General features: G+C 37.3%; 2 long non-coding RNA genes across 2 annotated transcripts; one reads left to right on the plus strand and one right to left on the minus strand.

Annotated features, from left to right (window-relative positions):
* LOC122685271 lies at positions 1 to 15,374 on the minus strand. The gene is made up of 3 exons (XR_006338323.1): positions 14,566 to 15,374; positions 8,921 to 9,020; positions 1 to 370 (listed from the first exon to the last, which is right to left on the minus strand). It is a non-coding gene; the product is annotated as an uncharacterized LOC122685271 (long non-coding RNA).
* Positions 11,774 to 27,878, plus strand: LOC122685270. The gene is made up of 3 exons (XR_006338322.1): positions 11,774 to 12,263; positions 27,587 to 27,622; positions 27,734 to 27,878. It is a non-coding gene; the product is annotated as an uncharacterized LOC122685270 (long non-coding RNA).
* The last annotated feature ends 103 nt before the right edge of the window (positions 27,879 to 27,981 follow it).

Raw genomic sequence — 27,981 nt, forward strand, 5'->3', positions numbered from 1 at the left:
CGGGCTTTTATCTAGCTGTGACAAGCGGGGGCTTCTCTTCGTTATGGTACGTGGGTTTCTTATTGCCATGGCTTCTCTTGTCGCAGCGCACAGGCTCCAAATGCACAGGCTTCAGTACTTGCGGCAGCAGGCTCTGGGATGCCAAGGCTTCAGTAGTTGCGGCAGCAGGCTCTAGAGTGTGAGCTCAGTACTTGGGGCACAGGGACTTAGTTGCTCTGCAGTATATGGAATCTTCCTAGATCAGGGAAAGAACCCGTGTCCCCTGCATTGGCAGGCGGATTCCTATCCACTACGCCACCAGGGAAGTCCATCAGTGAGGTTTAAAAATTTTTTGTTGTATCAGCTTAGCTCAGTTGATTAGAGCATGGTGCTAATAAAAAGAAAAAATGTTTTAATCAGAAGTCTGCTTAGGCTTGTCTCAGCTCTCAAAACGCTACTTCCTCTTCCATTAAAAATATTGCTTTCTCCATCCTTAGACATTTTAAAAAAAAATTATACACTTAAATACTTACAATGCTTTGCCTGCTGTTATAATTATTACTATTCTTTACTCCCCTACCTCCAAATTAAATTTCCCACCAAAATTAAACCTACTCATAAGAATAGAGTATGTGTCTCATTTTATTTATGTATGCACTTTAAAATTTTATTAAAATAAATGATATTTTATTATAGATTTTAATTTAATTTTATTTAGTATGCTTTAAGTAACTCTGTAAGCAATGTTAATCATTTATGGGTTAGTGCTACATACAAAAGTGAATGAAAGAGTGAGCTAATGAGCATGCAAATTAAAAAGTACATACACATAAACTGAGACACATACCCTGTTCTAATGGGTAGGTTTAACACAGACAAACAAATGTATGGCTACCAAAGGAGGAAGGGATGAAAGAGGGATGTATTAGGGGTTTGGAATTAACATAAACAAATTAATATATCTAACACAGGCAACCAACAAGGACCTATTGTATTGTACAGAGAACTATACTCAATATTTGGTAACAAACTATAAGGGAAAATAATCTGAAAAATATATATATACCACTGAAACACTTTACTGTACATCTGTAACATAACATTGTAAATCAACTATACTTTAATAAAAATAAAATTTATATGTATATATATATATACATATATATATAAAATTGGAGAAGGAAATCCCACTCCAGTATTCTTGTCTGAAAAATCCCACAGACAGAGGAGCCTGGTGGGCTACAATCCAAAGAGTCACAAAGAGTTGGACAGGACTGAGCATCTAAGCATGAATGAATGATATATATATATTATATGTATATTTGTATATATATATAATAAAATATGATAAAATGAAAAAAAATGAATGAGTGTTAGAAGTCAAGCGTAGCAGAAGCAAACAAAATACATGCTATTAAATATCATACTACTTCTTAATTGTTCACCATAAGTAAATAAGTTGAGATTTCTTGCATGGTTTATCATAATGCCTAATATATACAAATAAATTAATGAATATTTATCAATTGTTAACTGAATTGCTCCTGCTACACTTTTTGAGATATAATTCAACATTCTTCAGGATTATTTTTTATTTATAGTAAACCAACTATCTTATTCATGAGTATTATTAATGGCAGAGTAATACTCATTGTATATATATACCACATCTTCTTTATCCATTCATGTCAGTGGACATCTAGGTTGTTTCCACATCCTGGCTATAGTAAATAGTGCTACAATGAACACTGGGGTTGGTGTGTCTTTTAGAATTGTGTTTTTTTCAGGGTATATGCCCAGTAGTGGAGTTGCTGGGGCATACGGTAGATTTACTCCTAGTTTTTTAAGGACTCTCCATACTATTCTCCATAATGGTTTATGGAGAACATAATGGCTTATGGCTTGTTTATGGAATAATACTCAGGCATAAAAATGAATGGATTTGAGTCAGTTCCAGTGAGGTGGATGAACCTAGAACTTGTTATACAGAGTGAAGTAAGTCAGAAAGAGAAAAACAAATGTAGTATATTAATATATATATATATATGGAATCTGGAAAAATGGTACTGATGAACCTATTTGCAGGGAAAGAATAGAGATGCAGATGTAGAGAATGTACTTGTGGATACAGTGGGGGATACAGTGAGTGGGACAAAGGGATAAAGTAGCATCAACATATATACACTATTGTGTGTAAAATGGATAGTTGGTGAGAAGTTGCTCTGCAGCACAGGGAGCCCAGTCTGGCTCTCTGTGATGACTTAGAGGGGTGGGATGGGGTAAGGGAGGGAGGCTCAAGAGGGAAGGGATATATTTATAATTATGGCTAATTCACATTGTTGTATATCAGAAACCAACACAACACTGGAAAAATTAAAAAAACTAAAGATATATTAATGGCATCACAGACAAATAATGTTCTAGAACAAATTTTAATTAAAAAACAAAACAAAACAAAACAATAGAATGAACAGGCTCAAAAGCAACCTGACATACAAGAAAACATATTTATATAGGTAAAGTAAGTGAAGTCGTTCAGTCGTGTCCGACTCTTTGCAACCCCATGGACTGCAGCCTACTAGGCTCCTCTGTCCATGGAATTCTCCAGGCAAGAGTACTGGAGTGGGTTGCCATTTCCTTCCCCAGGAGATCTTCCCGACCCAGGGATTGAACCCGGGTCTCCCACATGGTAGGCAGACGCTTTATCGTCTGAACCACCAGGGAAGCCTTATATAGGTAAGGTGTACACTTATTTGTTCCTTTATAAATACTTATTTGGAGTGTGGAAGGTAAAGGAGAAGAGTCTTTCCTAAATAATAATAACGAACATTCAAGAAAAGAGAAAGAAACGAGTAAATTTTTTTTCCCAAAGATTCTGGAAAGCCCTCATCTACTTCTCAGTTCATCAGGAACATTATTCTTTCAGTATCTCTTCTCTCTCTGGGGTATCATCAGTTTCTCCTTTTCCACTGCATCCTCCCATCAGTTCAAAGCACTCTCTCATGCCTCCAGTATTTAAAATAAAACAAAGAAAATACTCTGACTTGTCTCTACAAACTTCTCCAACATTATTTTTATTCCCAGAAACAATTGTTTATAATATGTTCTGTCTCCACTTCTTACTTCCCACCCTTCTACCACTACTTTGCATCTGTCCCAGGCCACTGAAACTGCTCTTATCAGGATTACTAAAGCCTTCTTGTTTCCAAATCCAAATCCAAGCTGCTTTTTTTTTTTTTTTCCAGCAGAGCAATGAACAGCATTCCGCATCATGAGTCACCCCCTGCTTCTTTAAACATACTATCTATCTCTTTGTAGACTCCTAGTCTCTTTTTCTAGTTTCTGTTTCTTGACTCAGCTTCAAAATGCAGTTCTTCAGGGATTAACTCTTGGTCTGCTCTTTTTCTCACTCTACACTTTCCCTTTTCTCTATTATGTAATTCTATGGGTAGAACATGCAATGTTAGCTGCCCAAATACACAGTTCCAACTGAGATTTCACCAATGAGTTCAAGACATATATACAAGCGGCCATGGATGTCTGAAGTGCATCCTAAATCCAACACATCCAAAACTGGATTTGGATCCTCATCCTCAAACCTGCTCCTCCTAGGTTTTAAGTAAATTGCACCACCATCTACACAGTGGCTCAACCCAAATTCGTGGTAGACATGTTTCATGCCTTCCTCCCCTTCTCATGCTTCACATTTTCTCAAACAGCACATCCTACCAGTTCTCCTACCAAAATACATCTCACATCTGTTTTTTTCTTTATGTTTCTATTATCCTCATCCAAGCCACTATCACTTTTTGAGTGGATTCTTTTCTCAGCCTCCTAAATATGATCCCTGCTGCCTTTGTTTCTGTTTTCGTCTTGCTTCCTTCATTTCTCACAGCAGATACATAAAGTGAAAGTACATCTGATCTCTCTCACTTCAACTTAACTGGGTCGCAAATTACTTTCTTGTCCTGCAATGTCCTACATCATCTTACCTGGTGGCCCACCTACTCTCTCTACTCCAATCAAATCTACCTCCTTTCAGTTGCTGAAATTCTCCAAGCTTTTCCATGGTTGAATTATTTTTCTTAGGTTCTTTCTTTTTTCTGCCCAGAATGTTCTTTACCCTCTTAACATATTTTTTTTTTGCATGGCTGAATCTTCCTTTAGGTATCAGTTTATTACCTCAGAGAAATATTCAGTGATACTGTGAGCAGTTCCACCCCCCAGAGAATTTATTATTATTATGGATTTACTTACTCTTACATCTCTCTCACTAATCTATACACATCATGTGGGAAGGCAGTCTTTCTCTTTCACTGGCTTCTATCTGAATCCTTCATACAATATCTGGCAGCTGGTTATCAAGATAAGTATTTTCCAAATAAGTATATTTTAATTGAGTAAATGAATGACAAACTACTATAATTTAAATTGATCTTCTAATACATGGGCCAGTTGTCTATTCAACTGTGATCAAAGTTGTTATTACTGGGACTTCCCTGCTGGTCCCATGGTTAAGAATTCACCTTCCAATGCAGGGGACATGGGTTCAATCCCTGGTCAGGGAACTAGATCCCAAGTGCTATGGGGCAACTAAACGAGCCCATGTGGTGCAACTAAGACCCAACAGAGCCAAATAAATTGATAAATATTTTTTGAAAGTCTTTAACATTGAATGACAGATACAAGATTTGGATAGTCTTAGCATTTAAACCAATGAACACAAAAAGAGAGACAAGCCAGTCATGTTTGTTACACCTAGTGCATTAACCTATGACATAGCTTGTTTTTATTTATGTGGCTTACTTTTCACATTAAAATTAAAAACCATATATAAAAGTTTAAGGAATTAATTTTCCAACATCTTCAGGATATCATTTGGCGTATATCCTTTTTTTTTCAGTTAGTGAATTTCTGGGAAGATATAGATTTTCAAAGTATTATTATTTTGAAAAAATTTTTAAAGATCATGATAGCAGGAGATAAACAGTTTAAATGATAAAGATTTCTGATGGCAGAATTCATGCAATTTGCTTTTATATTCTGTAGTCTATCTGGAAATTCCTTCCACCAAAAGTATGACTCATTTATTACAACCTAGCAAAGACTCAAACACAGGTAAGCATGGGTTAGTGTCTTCTTCAGTTTAGGTTAGAATGTTGACACTTTTTTAGCATAAAGTAAGAAATGTGAAAGAGAGCAAAAGGAAATAAAATTTTAGGCAATTCCTTTAAGCCAATCTTTACCAAGCCAAACTTTATTTCAATAGAGTATCAGAGAATGAAAGCAAGGCTATACCAATGGCTGTTTGTTAAAAACAGAGCCCACTGAAACTGCCTGGATCCTACACTGAACACCAAGGAAGTACCATCAGTTACAGAATGTTTTGCCTTACTTCATGTCCGCAGCTTAAGAACTATGACGCCATAAGAGCATGGTTGATCCTTTGTTCCCAATGGGTGCTCATAAAATAGTTGTGATGGCCAAAATGAATTGATTTGAGTAGGAGAACGGAATTTGAAATCACTAACATCTCTTCTTCCAAAGCTGATATTATTTTTCAAAAACACCATCCCACGCCCTGGAAGGTATCTGTTCTAAACATTAGATGCAACTATCTGTTGTAAGCATTAAATTTTAGCTTTTGAATATCTTAAAACATTTGAGAGTAGTTTATTTGATTTTGCCCTTCAAAAACTTTTTTCCAATCAATATTTGGCTAGCTTTGAGAAATCTGGCAATCATGCATTATTTGCTAATGATGATGACTGTCCCACTCACTTTCCCTCTGCCTTTGAAACCATATCTGGAGAACACTTCTATTCAATAATGTTTTCCTTCTAAAACATCTGGCTATTGCATTTTTACCTCCCTTCTCAATCAGGTTCAAAATTGGTGTAACCTATGATTATCTGGTAACCATATTTGTGGAATAAACTGATACATTTATTCTAAGTATCAGATACCTTGGAGGACAGAAGAATGAAATAGTTGAAATACAAACTGAATCAGAGAATCTAGGATATGAGGTTAATATGCATACAATGATTGCAGATAATTCTGAAGCCTTGTTTGTTTGTTTTCCTGAAGCCTTCATTATTGTTTACCATTTGAATAAAGTGCTCAAAAAGATAATAACTGGTTTATTTTCACAAATATGTCCTGGTAGTGGAGATCTTTCATAAGCTATGGGTGATAGAAGCCAGAAGTCTTGCCTTATGTTGACAGAACAGAGCACAGAAGATACTGGACCTCAGACCAATGGAAGCTGGGGCATTAACGTGGGTGAAGGTGCTCAAAAAGTGTACAGAGATTACAGGACAGATTAGTAGAAATAATCCCCCAAATTCTCCTATAGATATCTGAGTACTCTCAACGTCCTCCATGTCTGGGAAAGAATTCAGGGAGGAAAGCAGACACCTCGCATAGAGGTCAGTGAACTTGGGGGACGACCAGGAGATAATCACTCAAAGTTCATAGTTTACCTTAGGGTTCACTCTTGGTGTAGATTCTATGGATTTGGAAATTTGTTTCTAATCGTAAGTTGTAACCACACTTTTTTCTAATGATGCTGTTGTTTAGTTGCTAAGCCGTGTCTGACTTTTTTAGTGAACCCATGGACAGCAGCCTGCCAGGCTCTTCTGCCCACGGGATTTCCTAGGCAGGAATACTGGAGTGGGTTGCCATTTCCAGGACATCTTCCTGACTCAGGGATCCAACTCACATCTCCTTCATTGCAGACAGACTCTTTACCACTGAGCCATCTTTGGGTTAGTCTCCTTCAAGAGATTTATTAACTTATTTACATTCCTTTTTCTACTGTGTAAAATGTATTTATTTAAAGAGCTTTAGAAACCATATAAAATATTTCTGAAGAGGTAAAAGAGGTGAATTTCAGGAGGGAAAACTATTCCAGTATTACATTTGGAGTCCTTGTAAATGGAAATAGCTTGTTTCTGTGAGTAAATTTCCCAGTTATCTTGGGGATTTTCAAAGTATTATGAAATAGTCAATGAAATAGTGTATGAAGGAAAAAGAATATCTCAGGGTATAATGCCTATGGGTATTCCAGTACAAGTTACATCAAATTAGATCATTATGGAGGTGGCACATCTAGACTATCACTTATGTACCACATTTTCAGCATGTTTCATGTGAATATCCTGGAGCCAGGGACAGATGATGTGTCCTGAATGAACACATCCCACTGCCATACTCTCAAGAAACTTAAAGACAGACAAATAAAGAGGTTGTTTCACTGAGATATACAAAACTAGGAGGTGATACAATGACACACAGTTGCCAAGTGATAGGCAGTTCTTCCAGACTAGAGGGGGAACATAGAAAGCAGGAAGGCAGAAGATGCTTCATAGATGGCATGTCCCTGGAGGTAAGACTTGAAGCAACTGACAAGAATGCAAGACAGTCAGTCATCTGAGTCAGCTTTCACATGAGATAACTGTCTCACTTGCCAAATGCATCATTACTACTATTAGAATCATACTGACCAAACATGATGGTGATAGATGGTACAGCAATCTTGGAGGGAGAAGGAGTCATAAAACTGAGAAATTAACTAGACCTGACCCTCTGACCTTCTCTCACATATTTTTTACTCCAACAGACACGGCACTCTATGCTTAGTGCTAAATCATGGACTTTTTCATCAAATTGAAGTACCGCAACGATAACTCTGCAAAATAATTTCTGTAAGAAGAGTGGAAGTATCCATTCTTTTCTTTCAATTGGAGGCCTTCTCTGTACCCCCATCGAATTGTTTTTTTAGGAGATGTAGCAGGCTTCTTTTTCTTTAGTCCTTCTGCCTCTTCAGTCACAGATTAATGGCTCTACCCTTGGAAGTTTTCAGACTTTGGAAAAATAGCAAATGACATAAATGTAAAATATGTTAGCAGGTAGATTTATGCTCTGCTTCCTTTACTTTGGCGTATTTGGATAAAACATCAAGACACTGCAAAGTCTAGGAAAATGGAAATCTTGATTTAGAATAAGTGTCCCCTCTCTCTCTCTATTCTCTGTCCCTGTTTACTTCCAGCCAGTCTCCCATAACTACATTCATAGACATTTTATGTGTTTCTGAACTTGCAAATCATAACATCAATCTATCTATAAACACACACACACACTTTTTCATCTTTTTCCTATAACATATGCTTCAGTGGATTGGGCGCTGAGATCAAGCAAATAAGACACGGTTCCTGCTTCCCTAGAAGTTCTTAGTTTAAATCAGACAATAGGAACACAAACATACAAACATTCAGGCAGCTGTGCAAACAATTACACTAATGAATAGTGCATATCCATTTAAAATTTGTTAGCATACACCACCATGTGTAAAATAGATAGCTAGTGGGAACCTGCCGGCTAGCGCAGGAAGGTCAGCTCGGCGCTCTGTGTATGAGCTAGAGGAGTGGGATGGGGCCGTGGGAGGTCCAAGAAGAGGGGATACTTGTACACACATAGCTGATTCCCTGGTGGCTCAGTGTTAAGAACCCGTCTGCCAACGGAGGCGATGCAGTTTTGTTCCTGGGTGTGGAAGGTCCCCTGGAAAAGGAAATGGCAACCCGCTCCAGTTACCTGTGAAACCCCATGGACGGAGGAGTCTGGTGGGCTATTGTCCATGGAGGTTCCAAAAGAGTCGGATAAGACTTGGTGACTCAACAACAACAAAATTAGCTGATTCACTTCACTGCAGAGCAGAAAATAACACAACATTGTAAAGCGATTATGCTCCAGCTTTAAAAAATGTTAGTAAATACGGGTTATGAGGGAGAAAGCGGAAAGTGAACTGAAAATCCTTTCAATGGTTAGAACTGAAAGAGGACTTTGAGACTATCAAGGTCAGCAGCCTCATTGTACAGAAGGGAAATCTGCCAGCACTGTTTCAGAGCGTGGGTGAAGGGGAAGGAAATCATAACATTACCGTCCATTGGTAGAGCCAGGCTCTTTGTAGGTCAGATTTCTGAACGCTCTGAGCAGAAGGGATTGAGCTCTCTGTCCAAATGATGAGATAGGTTATCAACCTGAAACCAACAAGGATTTTTCAAATGGAGACACTTGAAAAGGTCTTCTAAATCCCTATTTGGACTAAAAACCCTTCTCTTGTACCTTTAAGTAATCCGTTTTCTCAGAATCAGATGCCTTGTGCAAATCTTCTCTTGCCATCTCAAACAAGCCTCCAAGCTTTTTGCCAAAGACACAGAAAATGGTCTCCAGGATAAATTTCAAGACTTCCTGATGGCTGGACTACTGCAGTTAGGTTTCAAGAAAGGTACTTCTGATTTCTGGGGTAAAGGATGAAGCTACATAGCACATTTGCCCCCAAACACTAGCTTTTCTTTTTTTTCGAGTGGTCTGAAGCCACCAAAATGAAAGACCATAAAAATCAATTTTAAGAAGTCCAGCTCAATATAACTGGGTGCAGAGGATCTTCAAATGTCCTATTTTATTCAAAATGCTATGTGGAGCAGAACAAGTAGTAATATAAAATGAATGTCTATCTTTTTCTGACCCTAAGTTCAACTGCATTATTAAAATATAAACCCTTATTTCCAAATATTGTAATACTTTGAAAAGAACCTATAACATAAAAATGTTGAAACAGGCTTGGCTTTATTTTGGAAACTCTGACTGTCGCCAATTTATTCCCAAAGGGAGGCATCAGCATTAATATTGACAATTTCTTCCCTAAAATAGCCACCATGGAGTCCTGCATACATGGTGTACTCAGGAAAGCTTGCTCATCAATTTACTGACTCACTAAGACTGTTTCTGCTCTGTGTCATCAATTTAAAACATCTTTATCTGAAAATAATTTATAGAAATCCATGGTCTTTGAAAATGAAAAAAAAATACTGTATTGTTTTCAGATTTCACCATTCTGTTTTCTGATAAACATTCAAATGACAAGGTAGGCTTCAAGAACAGTCATTGCAGCCTCCTTTAATCCTTTTTACATGAGTTGTCCCTTCTTTTTCTTTCTTTCTCTCTATGTTTTGGCACAAATAGAAAGCCCTATATTTAAATATTTAATCTAGAGGAGATTTCATTCCTTGTTGGAGAGTCTTGGTTGATCAATGTGCCCAGTGATAATATCATCTAAGTCATTAAATCACCAAAACTATGAACTAAAGCCTCTGGTATAAGAGTGAGGACCCCCTTCCCATAAAAACTTAAAAGTCATGTGTAACTAATATTATTTAGTTCCCTGAAAAATATAAACTTTCCACTACTTACATTTAAAGTTAAGAAACTAAGTATTTTTATTTATTGAAGCTATATGATCTGCTTACTACAAGAAGTTTGAAGGAGCTTATAGTGGAGAGAAGATAGCATAAACAGGGAAATGAGAAAGAAATCTAAAAGAAAACTTGGATATCAAAGTAAAAGATAGAAGATTCTGCCAGGAAAGTAAGCAGTTCATTGTATTTGTTTCTGATTTTCTGACACTTAATGTGAACTTGTACTTCTGTTTTAAGACCCAGGTCAGATTAGCACCCTCTCTGTGAAGTCTCTTCTGAGTACCTAAGGGCCAGGACTCTAGTGGTCTTTTACACTTATGCTAATATGAGTACCTATCTGATTGTGTTGCAGTACTACTTATAAATCTTCCTTTGTTTCTGTGGTCAACTCAACTACCTAGAGTCAGGAACCTTCGCCTTTCTTAGGTTCCTATTGTTAAAACAGCATTTAGCATCCTCCAGTAACCTGATTTTCCTCTTCTCTGGAAAGTTTTGCAACTTTCCCATTACCCCTTGAGTTCTGAGGTATCATCTGTAGGTGAGTCTTTCATTCTGAAGACCTGCACTACCTTTCTTTGACTAGGACAAAATATGTATTAGAAAATTTTTCTAATGTATTAAATTAAATTAAATTAATACATTAAATGTAATGTATTAAATTATGTCCACATTTTCATTTTCCCTACACTCTTTTCTACAACTCCTAAAAAAAAAAATCAGAGCCCTTGAATTGATTTTCAATAATCCATCCCTATTCTACTCATCTATTTAATTCTTTTTCAATGTTTTGTGAGTTTATCAACATTATCTTTCAGAATGGATCACTAATTTGGTATGTTTTACTTCCTTTGTAATTGTTCACAAAAAATGGTTTTAGTTCCAAAAATGTTTGCTTATTTTTAGTAGTAGTCTGGTTTTCCTTTCTTCTTCCTTTTTCTTAAATATATTCAATATTGAAGCAAATCTTTCTGAGAATGTAATCAGAATATTTAAGTTCTCTTACCTTCATTGAACTATTTTTCCTCTATAGTCATTTGTTCTGTTTCTTTAGCTTGTTTCTTGACATCCTTTGCATTTAAGAAAATCAGAACTAATTTTTTTTAATTCTCTGATCTTTAGTTGGCAATCATACTTGTGAATAAGGACTTGATTGATGAATTAATTTAGCTGTTGTGTTGCACCCTCTCTGAGTAGGTCTGGTTCTATTTCCTCAAAAAGGCTTTCCCTGGAAATGAGCAGGCTGTTTTACTGTCTTTGTGTAAATAGGTGAGGATGTGTCAACGTGTAGGAATGATTTAAGGATATGTGGCCAGAAGGTAAGCAGGCTACCTAAATGCCAAAATAACAAGAATGTTACTCTGAGAATGGGGTATTTCAGCATGTTTTTCTCCTGACTTGAGACGTCTTTCCTTTTACATTCGTTTTTGCGGTTGTACAGTCTGATGTACAGTCAGCTGGGCTTCTGTCGCAAGAGACAAATGTCACATTGAATGGCTAGACCATCTTAGGCAGTTTATTTAACTTCTTTAGGAAGATGTTCTCTGGCTTAAGCTAAGGAAGAAACGCCTCTGCTGTCAGTCAATTTGTGGGGAAGTGGAGAAAAGCCACTAGAGTCCTGTTAGCCGACAGATTTTTAAATACTTATCTTGACGACTGGTTTCAGTTCTTCCCCACCCCCATGCCTCCTGACTGAACTTGGAGCTTTTCCCAACATACCCAACACATCTCCTTTGACAGTGCTGGACTTCCTGTACACTTTCTCCTAGTCTGGATTATTTATCAGTAAGAACTTATTCTCTGGAAATCATTCACAATTTCATTTGTGCTACTGGTATCACTTCTTATTTGCTTTGCAACTATGGATTTATTTTCCTTGTAAAACAACGTTGATGTGTAATGGAACTGGGAAGGAAAAGGATAAACCCACTTCATATGTTCTCCGTTTTTTAACTAGGGGCTCTGTGAGCTTGAATTCCCAGTTGGAGTTTAGATTTGGTGCTTCATTTGGACTCTGAACTTCCAAAGGTAAGCATGTGTTATCTACTGTACTTTTACATGTTTATTTAACTGATTTGCCAGTCTTTAGAATGTTTCCTATGTCTAATTATTAATCTTTAGAAAGGTCCTAGTTTTATTCAGAAAATTACAAAAGCCAGACTCATAGAAATTCTCTTTGGGTCTGTAATAGCGTTCAAAAAACATGAAGGTCAGTTGAATTCAGGCTGAGGGATGAATCTGATACCTGAGTCACAGGTGTCAATACAGGTGTGAATATTAAAGGATAAAAATGCCCTTGATACAGATCATTTAATAACAGCAAGAAGTAGGCTGCTTAAGTGTTTTTAAATCTTCTAGTTTCAAAAGGTGTATCTAAGGTTCAATAAAAATCTGAATAATTGAGAGCATACATACAATATATGCTGTATCCTAATATATAAGTACTATATATTATATATAAATATGTATATATATATATTTATATATCAATTTTCCTTTAAAAAAAAGAAAAACAAAAGTAGCTCTCAGTTTCTTCATCACCTTTGATAAAAATTATCTTCTAAGAATTCTATCTAATTCTCTTCATGGAAAGTCACTGGCCATATGTTCATTTAATCCCACAATTAGAGTTTATCTTCTATTACTTTGCAGTCAGTGAGAATGAGAGGCCCTGACCTTCTCAGATTGCTCTGAAATCATAAGAAGTGCACTTTGAAAAGACAGTAGCTGTAGCTTCCCTTTTGTCAGTTATTTAGTTTCAATACTTTTTAGTAATTCCAAAGACAAATTACATTTTCATTTTCCTTTGTGTTTCTCCATATTGATTCAGGCTAGAACATGGGTTTGACTTTTGTTTCCTGGTGAAATTTATTTCATTAAATATTTTTTAATAGGACAAGCTGTATATTATTTTTCCCATATTTTTCTTTATGTTTCAAATATACATTAAGCCTCCTTTCACCTACCTCAAAATACACTTTAAACCTTGCTCAAGTATAAATTCATTGTGAAATTAAATATAATCTCCTGTAACCAATTAGTTTTAAAAAAGTGCTTCATTCATCATTTCTAATTTTTCCAGTGAAAAAGTCAATATGTATCAGATCAGATGATATAAAATTCATTTCACTGAATGAAGTAAAAATGTAAGAGAATGCAGGAATAATGCTATATATGAAAGTGTGAAATGTACATGTAAGGGTGAAATGTAGACATAAGGGCTTAGATTGATTAACGTGGACTGAAATACACTTCTCATCAACATTGAAGTAGGGACATCACAGCTACTTAATAAATGGTTATTGAATTAACAAAACAAATCATTAAGTAATGATGCTATCACATTGAATAGCCTGATGCATTCATTTCAACCATAGGATTGTTCCTCATTACGGAATTTGATTTATATTGCATACTAACATTTATTTACATGGTTTCTTCTTCTAGTAACCTGTGGGATCTCTAGGTGCAAGGACTGTGTCTTATTTATTTTTATACCACAGTACCCAGCAGCATGCCTGGCACTGTTAGATGCTTAGTGATTTTTCTTATTGAATTGAAATAAAACATTTATATTACTTAGACAAAATAGCCTCTCCCATTTAAGAAGTCTAGGAAAATTCCTAGCTCAAATAGATGGGCTTTTAAAGCTGGTATTTACTGGGAAAACTACTTACCGATATTAGCTTCATGAAATTCTCCATTCTCAGAAAATGACACTTATCAGAACGCAAACCAACATCTGATTTATGCTACACATATCACTGTCTGGTGACGCTGGTCAAGTTATCCATAATTGTCCAAGTTGCATTTTTCTTCTTAAAAATCCTCACTCGGTTCCTTACCTGTTCTTGTATGGTTTCCACTGCAAATGGGACCCTGGCGTTGCATCTCTGAGGACCATCATCCACCCACTGGAAACAGTTGTTTCCACCCACTGGAAACTAGGACAACCATCCTGTGTCCCAGGATGGCTCTCTAACCCTGGGTCCTAACACTAACTGCATCTGCCCGACCAGCACCAAAGTGACTCTCAGCCTCCATTTGAAAGTGGTTTAAGGAGTTCTCAGGCAGCTCTCTGCTCTCCCAGTGTACCGTATGCTCAGGAGCCTTGGCAGTAAAATTAGCAGCACTGACACCTCTATTACAACATGTACAAAAATTTATTCTTCCCTGCCTTTTTACATGCTGATCTCTCCAGCAAAAAATCCATATAAAATGCCACAATCAATATTTTATAAATTTTTCATTAAATTAACAAGCACCTTGATCAAATAATACATTAATCAATGGATTAAGAAAGCTGCATGTGCTTGGCAGAGCTGTTTACCTGGACAAGACTGCCTTGTTTTCTATTTCCTGTTCTCCAGCACCAGGGCAGCCAACTTCATGCCTTTTCTTTTTTTTTTTTTTTCATGCCTTTTCTTTTTCAAGATTTCAGGCCACTCCTTGCCTTCTGTTCTGATGCATTTAGAACCGATAAATATAAATATCTGACACATATAGTGAACTGATAGACTTTCTATAGCCGGCATCGCAGTGGCATTGGAGAAAGCACCAATTGTCACTGGAAACCCTTTTATAACTCTATTCGAGGGATTTCTTCTGATTTTTTATATTAACATCACAAAGGACTTTTGCCTTTGGCATGACCACCAAAACAAGCTGAATAAACTATTGCACTATTTGTGTTTTTAATCCACCAGAGTGCTGAGAAGGCAAAGAACCCTAGTTGACTCAACTCCAAAATGTTAACAAATCCTGTTTTATTTCTGGTGAGAAACATGCCCGCTCTCACATTTGTTGAGTCGGGTCCAACTCTCTGCGACCCCATGAACAGCAGCACGCCAGGCTTCCCTGTCCCTCACTATCTCCCAGATATCACCTCACTATCTCACTTTTCGTGGAATGGAAAGAGAATAATTATCTTTTTTTTTTTAATTTATTTTCATTAGTTGGAGGCTAATTACTTCACAACACTGTAGCGGTTCTTGTCATACACCGACACGAATCAGCCACGGATCCACAAGTATTTCCCATCCCGATCCCCCCTCCCACCCCTCTCCCCACCCGATTCCTCTGGGTCTTCCCAGTGCACCAGGCCCGAGCACTTGTCTCATGCATCCAGCCTGGGCTGGTGATCTGTTTCACCCTAGATAATATACATGTTTCGATGCTGTTCTCTCGAAACATCCCACCCTCGCCTTCTCCCACAGAGCCCAAAATTCTGTTCTGTACATCTGTGCCTCTTTTTCTGTTTTTGCATATAGGGTTATCGTTACCATCTTTCTAAATTCCATATATATGCATTAGTATACTGTATTGGTCTTTATATTGGTCTAATAATAATCTTATTAAAGGGAATAAGGAGGAAGAAACAAGCCACAACTTGAATGAACTTCTAATGACCAGGGGAAGGCTGGCCTGACAGATACAATGCCAAGAAGACCCTGTCAGAGAGCAAATCCACACTCACCCAAAGGCCCTTTTCCACACACAGGTCCCCATTTGTAATACACTTACGGCTGACAGCTGGGCTGAGGACTCTCCTGAGAGAGCCTCCAGTGTGGCAGCCACTGAAACTAAGGTAGGCAACTTCAGAAGCCTGGAGGTAAGAGGAACGGAGAGAAAGCCTCCCAGGCAGCTTGCAGTGACCCTCGCAAAGCTAAAAGCAGAGGGGGAGGGCAGAGAGAGATTATCTGTAATGCAGAAAGAGCTGGCAGCAGAACTATAAACTGGAGACAAAATCTCCATAGTTCAAAAAGATAGTGACTTTGCTATAAAATGCAAAGATATCTCTGGAATCATGCTAGTATCCAGATGTTAGAATTATCAAAGAGGGATTATTAAATAATGACAATAAAAATACCAAAGGATCTAGTGGAAAGATGGACCACATGTGAAGAGATGAGGAATTTTAGGGGAGAAATGTAAAACCCTGCAGGAGAACTATAGAAAAGAGAGAAATGAAAAATGTTACCAGAAATGAAGAATTCACAGCTTCACAGTGGTCACAGAGGGAAAGATTGGCTCACTGGAAGTCAGGACAATAGAAAATATCCAAACTGAAATATAAAAAGGAAAAAATGTCCCTCTCTGCAGATCAATAGTAAACAGTCAGCATTGATGCAAAAATAATTTCAGGAGGAGAGGAAGGAGAAAAAATGAAAAAAAGAAATATGTAATAAAACATTGGATGAGAACTTTCCAAAATTCAAGAAAATCATCCTCTCCATAGGTATCAGAAACTCAATAAAACCAAAGCATAACAAATCCAAGGAAAATGCATATATAGGCATATCATAAACAAAATACTGAACAGAAATGATAATGAAAGCATTCTGAAGAAAAAAGATACATTACAACAGAGATATGTTATAAAAGATACATTGCAAAAAAGATACCAAAAAAAAAAAAAAATATGTGTGATGTCTGACTTTTCAACAGAAAAGAAGGCAGAAAAAGGAGGAACGGCACCTTTAAAATGCTGAAAGAAAAAAAAGGAAAAAGAAATTAACCTAGAATTTTATATTCAGCAAAATGTATCTGTAATAATAAAAAAGAAATACATTTTCCTATTGACAAAAATCAGATATAGCTTGTTTCTAGACTATTTGTACTATTAAAAAAAAAGCTTTAAAAAGGCAGAAATAAAATAATAGATTAAACCCTGGATCTACAGGAAAGAATGATGAACATCAGAAACATAAAATATCTTTTATAAACTATGCTGCTGCTGCTGCTAAGTCACTTCAGTCGTGTCTGACTCTGTGCAACCCCATAGACGGCAGCCCACCAGGCTCCCTCATCCCTGGGATTCTCCAGGCAAGAACACTGGAGTGGGTTGCCATTCCTTCTTCATTTATAAACTATACATATCCTTATATCTTTTCAAACTTTTCACTGTTTAAAATAAAAATAATAATGCATTTGGTGTTTGTAACATGTGTGAAGTAAAATATAATGCCATTAGAGCACAAAAACTGGGACCATAATGTCTAAGACTCATGAAAAGTATCCAATTATTTAAAAGTGGATTATGATAAATTAAAGATCCTTATTTATATTATAGAGTAGTTACTAAGCATATACACAAACACACATACAGAGGTATATATCCACACATACACACACAAAAAAGGGTACAATTAAATATGAAAAATACTTGAATCACCCAAAAAAGGCAAAAAATGAAGAACATATTAAATAATGGATAAATATAAAACAAATAGTAGTTTCATAAATTTAAACACAATATCAATAATTGTCAGACAAAATGAAAAGGCAAAGTTTAATAAATGCTATTTATAAGAAACACATGATAATTATAAAGACAGAGTAAATACTTGAAAGTAAAGATGTTGAAAAAGCTGTACATGCAAACACTAAACATAATAAATCTGATATGACTTTATTGCAAACCAGGGGTATCCAACTGTCGAACTCAAAGAAAACAAGACTCCCACTTCTGACCAGCATAGAGTAAGAGAGGTTGAATTTATCCTCTTAATTGAATCAACCAAAAACAAACAAAGGAAACCACCATTCTGAACATGCTAGGCAGGAGGCAGTGAAGAATAGTCACTCCTGAGGGAAAGGACAGGAACCAGGTGAGGCCAAGGTGCTCCTCAGAGGGCCTTGGGGGAGTTTCCAGAATGCAGCACAAAGTGGGAGGATGTCTTTAGAACCATACGGATTGCCCGAGTTGAGGAGACCAAGGAGGCTACAATTCACAGGATCGACTACAGGAACATAGGAATTGTAGGAATCAGAGTGATGAAAGGAATCAAACAGCTACCACAATTTGGTTTTTCCCTCATTCAACAAATTGTGTTGATGGTTTTGCCTCCATAACAGTACTGATCAACCCTGGGGTATTTATTATTCTTCCTTGAAATTTCAGTAAGGCTCGAACTTGGTTGGTTGAAGATGGTTGTTGGTGGTGGTGGTTTAGTCACTAAGTCATGTCCGACTCTTGCGACCCCGTGGACTGTGTCGCCTCCCAGGCTCCTCTATGCATGGGATTCTCCAGGCAAGACTACTGGAGTGGGTTGCCAACTTGGTTGGTTGAAGATGGCTGGTGTGGAGTAATTTAGCATAAATCACTTTCACTTTTAGACAGTAAATGACCAAAAGTACATTAGTCATCACAAATACTTCTTAGCTCATCTTCAAGTATTAGACCATTCCTGTATTACAGCAGAGGCCTTTCACTACACTATAACCTCAACCACTGAGCAAGCAAAGTTCTAGTATTAACAGTTGCTCTGTTTCACTCTCGAGCTGACTGAGTTTTAGCAAGGGATGAAATAATTTTTACTGACAAAAACGTAGATGGTTTACATAGCCCTTTACACTTGGGCTGGAAACTTTAAAAGGAATATGATAAACACCCTCCCACACTCTTTTCAGGCTACTTGTAGATTAAAGAATAGCACATCTGTTTGTGAGTCAAAAGACTTACTCAATGGCTTTTGCATTTTATCTGTATGTTTTCTACTCTTATAAATAATACACACATGACTATAGCTACACTGTATTTTAGTCAAGATTATTACCTCCATACCTTTGTATCTTTTTATAACACAAACACTATATTGTTTATATAATCTCCTGAGATCATATAGGAAGAACATTCACTGCAAATGATATGAAAAATTACTGCCTCTTACAAAAAAATAATGGCTTGTAGAAATCATTAATTCAATTATGCAAAGTGCACTTTTATTTAGTGGCCTTTTTATCATCCAATGGAGAGAAACGGAATCGTGTGCACCCTCCTCAAACATATTCCATTAGTTTCAAATGCATTGTTAAGGAAACTGTGATTCAGGATATTAGGAAAGACACCAAAACTAGAAGACAAGATGAAGTGCAACAGAAAACAGAATTCATCAAGCATAGGTATGAGTTTAGCCACAGGGATACAGAGCCAGCACGAGAGGCTTAGGGAGCTGAATCTGGAACAGAGTATTCAAGAAGAGACCACTGGGTCATGCTGGGGTCTGAGCTACAAGGTGAGGTTTCAGTGGAAACTTTAATACCTTCCAATGGGAGAGTAAAGATTAGTCTTGTTTTCTCCAAATTGTATTTCTCTGACATTTGTACCAACTCTAGAAACAGGCTTAAACACAAAGCCTACAGTGTTGAAAGGGGTTCTGGTTTGTAGGCTCCAATTACATCTCCAAGAAATAAGTGTGCACCTTGGTCCTTGGAGGGGCTTCTCAGGTGGCTCAGACCGTAAAAATCTGCCTCTAATGCAGGAGACCCAGGTTTGGTCCTGGGTTGAGAAGATCCCCTGGAGAAGGGAACAGCTACCCAGTCCTATATTCTTGCCTGGAGAAATCCCTGGACAGAGGAGCCTGGCCGGTCACAGTCCATGGGGTTGCAAAGAGTCAGACATGACTGAGTGACTAACACTTTCACTTTCACTTTCACTTTGGTCTTTTGAAGCTTTGAAACAAGACACACTCTTCTCCTTTTGCAATAGCCTCTTTGGCCATAGTTTTTCTCCAAAGAGACTATTCCATCCATAGGAAAATCTGCTGATGTGGGCAATGTCTCTCTTGAAAAGGATTACAGCAAATCACTTCCTCAGCAGTCAGCAGGCACTGCCACATAATTTGATGATACATAGACAGGATAACTGGCCTTGAGCTTGTGAATCGTTCTACTTTTCCAGAAAAGAAAAAAAAAAAAAAAACTTTCATCATCAGCTCTTTCATCTCTACCTTCTCAAAGTCTTTTCCTCTCTTGAGATAGTATTAGCATTCACACTGTTGCTGATTTTTCTAACCATGGTGAGTATTTTTAAATGAATAGTTTTTATTTTACCTATAACCATTCATTATAACCATTCCTTACCTTTTGCTGAGATAAGAATGCATTAACTACCTAAATAACATGCATCGTGTGTTCAATGATTTTTTTGGTGTGTCCTTTTGAATTTTTCCTATACTCAAACAACTTTGCACTTCCAATGAGCTCACGTTTATTTCCATCATCATCATAATGCCCCTTCTTAAAACTCTCTTTCCTTGTGTATCTGTTGACCATAACAATTAATAATGACCAATATCATCACAACATGAAAGGCATCAAGCCTTGTAAACACTCATTGAAAGTGATTTTTAATCAGTCAAATTCAATTTTTTTAATTTAACAAATTATTTTATTTTTAATCTTAGTGAACACTTACCATAAATGTATACATTTCAGTTAACTTACTTATCTGCATTTATATTATGTGAAATGTATTTATAAGGATAGACTGAGGAGAAAAATACTAAATTTACAAAGCTAGATCAATAATAAATTGCTGTCGAATTACCTTCACATTTTTAGTATAGTGTTTCCTCCCTGATTTTTTCAAGATATTTTCTTGAAAATGATTCCATTCAATGTCTTAAAATAAAATAAATCTTCCAAATACCTTTTTTTAAAAGATAGAACCCAATAAATGCTCTTTCTAGGAGATGAAGGAGACCTGGAGACTTTTAAAACCAGGTTTGTATAAAAGCAAAGACCATTTTTAGTGCTATCTTATTCATTATTCATATTTAAACAATAATAGTGTGAAACTGATAGTAGCAATTTGTATAAAAGCAAAGACCATTTTCCATGAGCTATTGTCTCTGTGGAGAGTCCTTCTTCTTCCCTATTATCCCTAACCTTCAATTCCATAGAAGTACAATTCCATACAGAAGTCACCTCTTTCAGCCAAACTCTCCCTGATTGCATCATATGGTAAATGTTTGTATCTCCCTCAAATTCATATGTTGGAATTCTCATGCCCAAGGTGATGGTGTGAATAGGTGAGGCTTTGGGGGGTAATTAGGTCATGAAGATGCAGCCCTCGTGAATGGGATTAGTGCCTTTACAGAAAGTGACCCAGAGAGATCCCTTGCCCCTTAACCTTGTGAGGACACAGGAATAAATCAGTGATCTACAACCAGAAAGAGGGTCTTCATGAGAACCCTGCCATACTGACACCTTGATCTTGGCTTTCCAGCCTCCAAAATAAGTTTCTCTTGTTCTGTTGTATATTACCCAGTTTTTGATATTTTGTTATAGTGGCTCGAATTGACTAAGACAGTAATCCAGCCAAAATGTGGGACTAAAATGTTCATACTTCCCTGCTCATGCCAGTTGTCATGGTAGGCAGACTTGAGTCACTATTCTTTTGGATCATAAGTTGAAAGAGGCTATCTATACATAAAGCAAAAACTGTAGGTAATTTGCTTTCTGTTTGTCCCATCCACCAGCCTGAAAGCTCTGTGAGGGCAAAATCTAAGATCAATATCTCCAGTACGTTCCATCACAAGTGTTCCATAATAATAAACCTTAGTGTGTATTTTCTGAATTCAAATTTTAAAAAAAACACAAATTTATAAAAATATATGATTTCAGAGGAAAGACACAATTTCTTTAGAGTCACTTTTATCCACCTGTGATTGAACAGCAGAATTATCTGGGAAGATTTGTTTGAGACCACATATCCTATCTTCTCCACACTGATATATGCTATCATTTAAGAAAGTTTCCAGAAAATAGTGCTATGTGTTTCTAATTTATAATATAGAAATAAAAGAATTTTTGATATTCTGATTATCTTTAATATGCTACAATCACAAGGCAATGAAGAAATAAATATGTATATGCAGGCCTTGTGAGCATGTGAAGTGAGTGTAATTGTGCAGTAGTTTGAACATTCTTTGGCATTGCCATTCCTTAGGACTGGAATGAAAGCTGAACATTTCCAGTCCTATGGCCACTGCTAAGCTTTCCAAATTTGCTGGCATATTGAGTGCAGCACTTTCACAGCATCATCTTTTAGGAGTTGAAATAGCTCAGCTAGAATTCCATCACCTCCACTAGTTTGTTCATTGTGATGCTTGCTAAGGCCCCCTTGACTTCACACTCCAGGATGTCTGGCTCTAGGTAGTGATCACACCATCATGGTTATCAAGGCCATTAAGATATTCTTTGTATAGTTCTTCTGTGTATTCTTGCCACCTCTTAATATCCTCTGCTCCTACTTCTGTTAGGTCTATAACCTTTCTGTCCTTTATTGTGCCCATCAGTGCATGAAGTGTTCCCTTGGTATCTCTGGTTTCTTGAGGAGATCTCTAGTCTTTCCCATTCTATTGTTTTCTTCTATTGCTTTGCATTGATCACTGAGGAAGGCATTCTTATTTCTCCTTGCTGTTCTTTGGAACTCAGCATTCAGATGAGTATTTCCTTTTCTCCTTTGCCTTTTGCTTCTCTTCTTTTCTCAGCTATTTGTAAGAGCTCCTCAGACAACCATTTTGCCTTTTAAGTAAGGTTATATTCAAAATCCTCCAAGGTAGGTTTCAATAGGACATGAACTGAGAACTTCCATATGTTCAAGGTGAATTTAGAAAAGGCAGAGGAACCTAAGTTCAAATTGCCAACATTCCCTGGATCATAGAAAAAGCAAGAAAATTCCAGAAAAACATCTACTTTTGCTTCATTGACTACGCTAAAGCCTTTGACAGTGTGGATCACAACAAACTGGAAAATCCTTAAAGAGATGGGAATAGCAGACCACCTTACCTGCCTCCTGAGAAATCTGTATGCAAGTCAAGAAGCAACAGTTAGAAAAGGACATGGAAAAATGAACTGGTTCCAAATTGGGAAAGGAGTACATCAAGGCTGTATATTGTCACCATGCTTATTTAACTTATACACAGATTACATCACACAAAATGCCAAGCTGGAGGAAGCACAAGCTGGAACCAAGATTGCTGGGAGAAATATTAATAACCTCAGATATGCAGATGACACCACCCTTATGGCAGAAAGCAAAGAGGAACTATACAGCTTCTTGATGAGGCTGAAAGAGGAGAGTGAAAAAGCTGACTGAAAACTCAACATTCAAAAAGTGAAGATCACAGCATCCGGTCCCATCAGTTCATGGCAAAGAGATGGGGAAACAATGGATTTAGAGACAGACTTTATCCTTGGGCTCCAAAATCACTGCGGACAAGTGACTGCAGCCATGAAAGTAAAAGATGCTTGCTCCTTGGAAGAAAAGCTGTGACAAACCTAGACAGCATATTAAAAAGCAGAGACATTACTTTGCCAACAAAAGTCTGTATAGTCAAAGCTATGGTTTTTCCAGTAGTCATGTATAAATGTGAGAGTTGGATGTAAAGAAGGCTGAGCACCAAAGAATTGATGCTTTCAAACTGTGGTGTTAAAGAAGACTCTTGAGAGTCCCTTGGACTGCAAGGAGATCAAACCAGTCAATCCTAAAGGAAACCAACCCTGAATATTCATTGGAAGGACTGATACTGAAGCTGAAGCTTCAATACTTTGGCCACTCGATGTGAAGAGCCGACTCATTGGAAAAGACCCCGATGCTAGGAAAGATTGAAGGCAGGAGGAAAAGGGGACAACAAAGGAAGAGATGTTTGGATGGCATCACCAACTCAATGGACATGAGTTTGAGCAAGCTCTGGGAGATGGTTAAAGGAGAGGGAAGCCTGGCGTGCTGCAGTCCATGGGGTCACAAAGAGTTAGACACAATTCAGTGACTGAACAACAACAACAAAAACATGCATGACCTGCACTTACTTGTATACATACTATACATGTATATACATATGTACATATTTATAGGTAAATATGTATGTATATATTTACCTATGAGTTTATTTACAGATTGATGAATATATAGGCAGATGACATGGAAATAGTAGCGAGACATTTTATCTGGCTTTAAACCCAAGAGTTGTAAATGTGAAATTCAAAAAAAAGAATAATATCTAATTTTTTTGAATATACACAAAGATGATTTAATTATTATAGGAAAAAAAAAAGAACAAGCATTTTTCAAAGTATCACATAAGCTGCTGTGCCCATTAAGGTATTAATCTGGTTTTCTTATAAATGGAGATGCTTCTATATGTTGTCCTTCAATATTTCTAAGTGCATATAAGGCAGGAGATTTACTAAACTTTTCAAGAAAAAAATTAGATATAAAGCATGTGTGGGGCATCCCTGGTGGTCAAGGGGTCATGGGTTTGATCCCTGGTCCGGGAGGATCCCACATGCTGTGGAGCAACTAAGCCTGTGTGCCACGGCTAGAGAGACGGTGCACTGCAACAAAGATCCTACATGTCACAACTAAGACTCCGTACAACCAAATAAATAAGTAAACATGTTTAAAAACATGTTTCCATCTCATCAAAACATTTTAACAATCAAAAAGCAAAGTTGAAGCTCGTTTTTCAGTTTTAATTCTGTAGTCCCAAAGCTTGCCTTGAGTAGAACAAAAACAAATGAGAGAAGGAGGGCCTTCACAATTACTGCTAGATAATTAAGAAAATTACATACCACAACTCTCAAACAGATAAAACTGAGTAAAAGAATAAGTTGCATATATGCAGTATCACAAAAAAGAGAACAGTCAACTGTAGCAACACATGAAGCATAAACTAAATGCACGCACCTGGTTAAAATCTGTGCCCTTCCCCCATTCAGCCCTTATAGAGAGACTGTTCTCTACTGCTGCATAGCAAACTACCCAAAATTTGGCAGCTTAAAACTAGTAGACTTTTAGATTCCACATGTAAGTGGTATTATATGGTATTTGTCCTTGTCTGACTTACTTCACTTAGTATAATAATCTCTTTGTCCTATGAACTTATTTACAAAACAGAAAGAGACTCACAGACATAGAAAACAAACTTATGATTACCAAAGCAGAAAGTGGGGGGAGGGATAAGCTAGGAATTTGGGTGTAACATACAAACACTACTGCCTATAACACAGATAAACAACAAGGAGCTACTGTATAGCACAGGGAACTCTACTCAATATTTTGTAATAATCTATAATGGAAAAGAATTTGAAAAAGAATTTATGTGTATATATATATATATATATTTAACTGAATCACTTAACTATATACCTGAAACTAGCAATGACATTGTTGGTTAATTGTACTTCAATAAAAAAGAAAAAGAAAAAAACAGACTCGCCATTTCAGCAGATCAGAAATTCAGGAATAGCCTAGCTAGATAGCTAAGATTCATGATTTCTCATGGCCTTCAGTAACAACTAAGTTGGGTCAGGAGGTGTTGAAGAAGGGCCCCTTTCAAGCTCGCTCTTGTCACTATTGAGGCCTTACTTCCTTACCCTGTGGGTTTTTCCACGGGGCTGCCTCAAGGACTTGAAGCTGCCTTTCCCCAGCTCTGAGCTATCCAGGAGAGAAGGAGAGAGCCGGAACACCCACAAGATGAAAGCCACAATCTTTTACACCCAATCCTGGAAGTGGTAGCCTCTCACTTCTGCTGTATTCTGTTTACCGGAATCAAATCACTAACTCAAGCCTATACTAATTTCCTGGGTATCACACAAAAAGGATTATATGAAGATCATTAAATGTCATCTCAGAAACTTTCTACATCAACCTGAAAAAGAACACTGAAAGCAATTTTGTTATTATACTAATTCGCAACTCTGATGATGCCAGCAATTAAACTAGGCAGAGTTGTAAAAGGAGTAGGAAATTGCAACCCATTCCAGTATTCTTGCCTGGGAAATCTCATGGACAGAGGAGCCTAGAGGGCTATAGAGTATGGGATCACAAAGAGTCGGACACAACTAACCAGGAGCACATTCAGAGGGATGTAAAAAGGGTAATCAAAATCCCCATCAAAGACACAGACGATGAGGTCTACAAATCGGGATGGAAAAATGCCCACATTTCTGACCATTGCTTCCTGGTGGCTCAGATGGTAAAGAATCTGCCTACAATTCGGGAGACCCAGGTTGGATCCCTGGGTCAGGAAGATCCCCTAGAGAAGAAAATGGCAACCCACTCCAGTATTCTTGCCTGGAGAATTCCATGGACCAAGGAGTCAGGAGGACACAGTCCATGGGGTCACAAAGAGTCGGACACGACTGAGCTACTAACACACACACAAACACACACACACACATACACACAAACACACATAGAAGCTGAATACTGCCCTCTGACTGTTTTATCAAAATTCCACTGAGAAAGATATCTTCCCACTCAATAGCTCACATGCCCCATGGAATTGTGGAAAAGGTCTAATAGGCTCCAAGCTGTGTTTGAAAGGATTCGAGCCCAGGAGTCAGAAGGACTGCAGTCTGGTTTCAGGTCTGATGATAAGTTTGTAGGTATCAGCACCTCTATGTATAAATGTAATGCTTTAAAGAGCTCCTTATGTCTTGCCAGCATTCAATAAATAAAAATTGGGAGAAAAACTGAGTAACACTACTTTCATGAGGCATTATCATTGTTATTCTGCATATAAAATATAAATAAAAGTCTCATTTGAACTGCTTACACTTTTAATCCAGCTAAAGTCTCAATGCCTAGACTTAAAACACCAAGTGATAGTCAACAACTGAGCAACTGAACACAATGACAACAACATTGCTGTAATTAGTCTTTCTTACTCTTTTTAAAATTGTAATTAACTCTTGATTGCAGGGTGTGTATATATGCATAGGTGTTTAATAAATATTTAATTGGGGGATAATTTTGAATTTACTGAAAGGCTGCAAAGATAGTACAGAGAGTTTCCATATGCCCATAACGTAATTTTTGCTAAAGTCATCATCTTATGTAGGAATAGTGCTTTTGACAAAAATGAAGAATAATACACAGGTACATGATGATTAACTCAACTTCAGACTTTATTCAGATTCTACCAGTTTTTCCACCAATGTCTTTTCTTTGTTCCAGGATCCCATCCAGAGCACCACAATGCATTAAATTATCGGGTCTCCTAGTCTTCTCCAATCTGTGCGAGATCCTCAGTCTTCCCTTGTTTTTCATGACCGTAACAATGCTGAGGAGTAGTGGTTATTTTGTAGACTATCCTTCAGTTTAGCTGTGTGATTTTTTTCTCATGATTAGGCTGACAACATGACTTGAGACTTAGTGACTGAACAACAACAATAACAAAGGTTTGAGAGAAAAACATAAGATAAGCTGACTGCTCATCACATCGTATCAAGGGGTACATGACATCAGCATGAATTATTACTGATGTTGTTAACCTTCATAATTTGCTTAAAATGGTATCTGCCAGCTTTCCCCACTGTAGTCTTTTTGTTTTTTCCTTGACTATACCCTCTCAATAAAGATGAAAGTCACTACGCCTAGCCTACACTCAAGTGGATCAAAGGGCACATTTTATTATAAACATTATACCCAGTGGCAAAATTCATTTTGGAAATTTGAATATGAATACTCCTTATCTCTAAACTTAAACCTCTATGATTTTTCATACCAATTCATTTCCCAGTAAATGCTTCCTTACTCCATACTTCTCTCTCTTTAGGTCTACCTCGGAGAACATTTTGAGCAGGAAAGAGAAGTATGAAACATTTAATCATAATTCTTTTTATTTTTTTAAGGAATTATAAAAATATAGTTATTTATTTATGGCTTCACTGGGTCTTCATTTCTGGATGTGGGCTTTCTCTAGGTGCAGGGACTACTCTTCACTGAGATGCGCAGGCTTCTCGTTGCGGCGGCTTCTCTTGCGGCAGAGCATGGGCTCTGGGCCCCCCAGAGTTCAGTAGTTGCGGCACACAGGCTTAGTTACCCCGCAGCATGTGGAATCCTCCCAGACCAGGTAAGGAACATGTCTCCTGCATCTGCAGGTGGATTCCTAAACACAGGACCACTCTGGAAGTCTCATCTGCAGGTGGATTCCTAAACACAGGACCACTC

This window comes from Cervus elaphus, chromosome 28 (genome assembly GCF_910594005.1).
Source record: "Cervus elaphus chromosome 28, mCerEla1.1, whole genome shotgun sequence".
Lineage (NCBI taxonomy): Eukaryota > Metazoa > Chordata > Mammalia > Artiodactyla > Cervidae > Cervus > Cervus elaphus.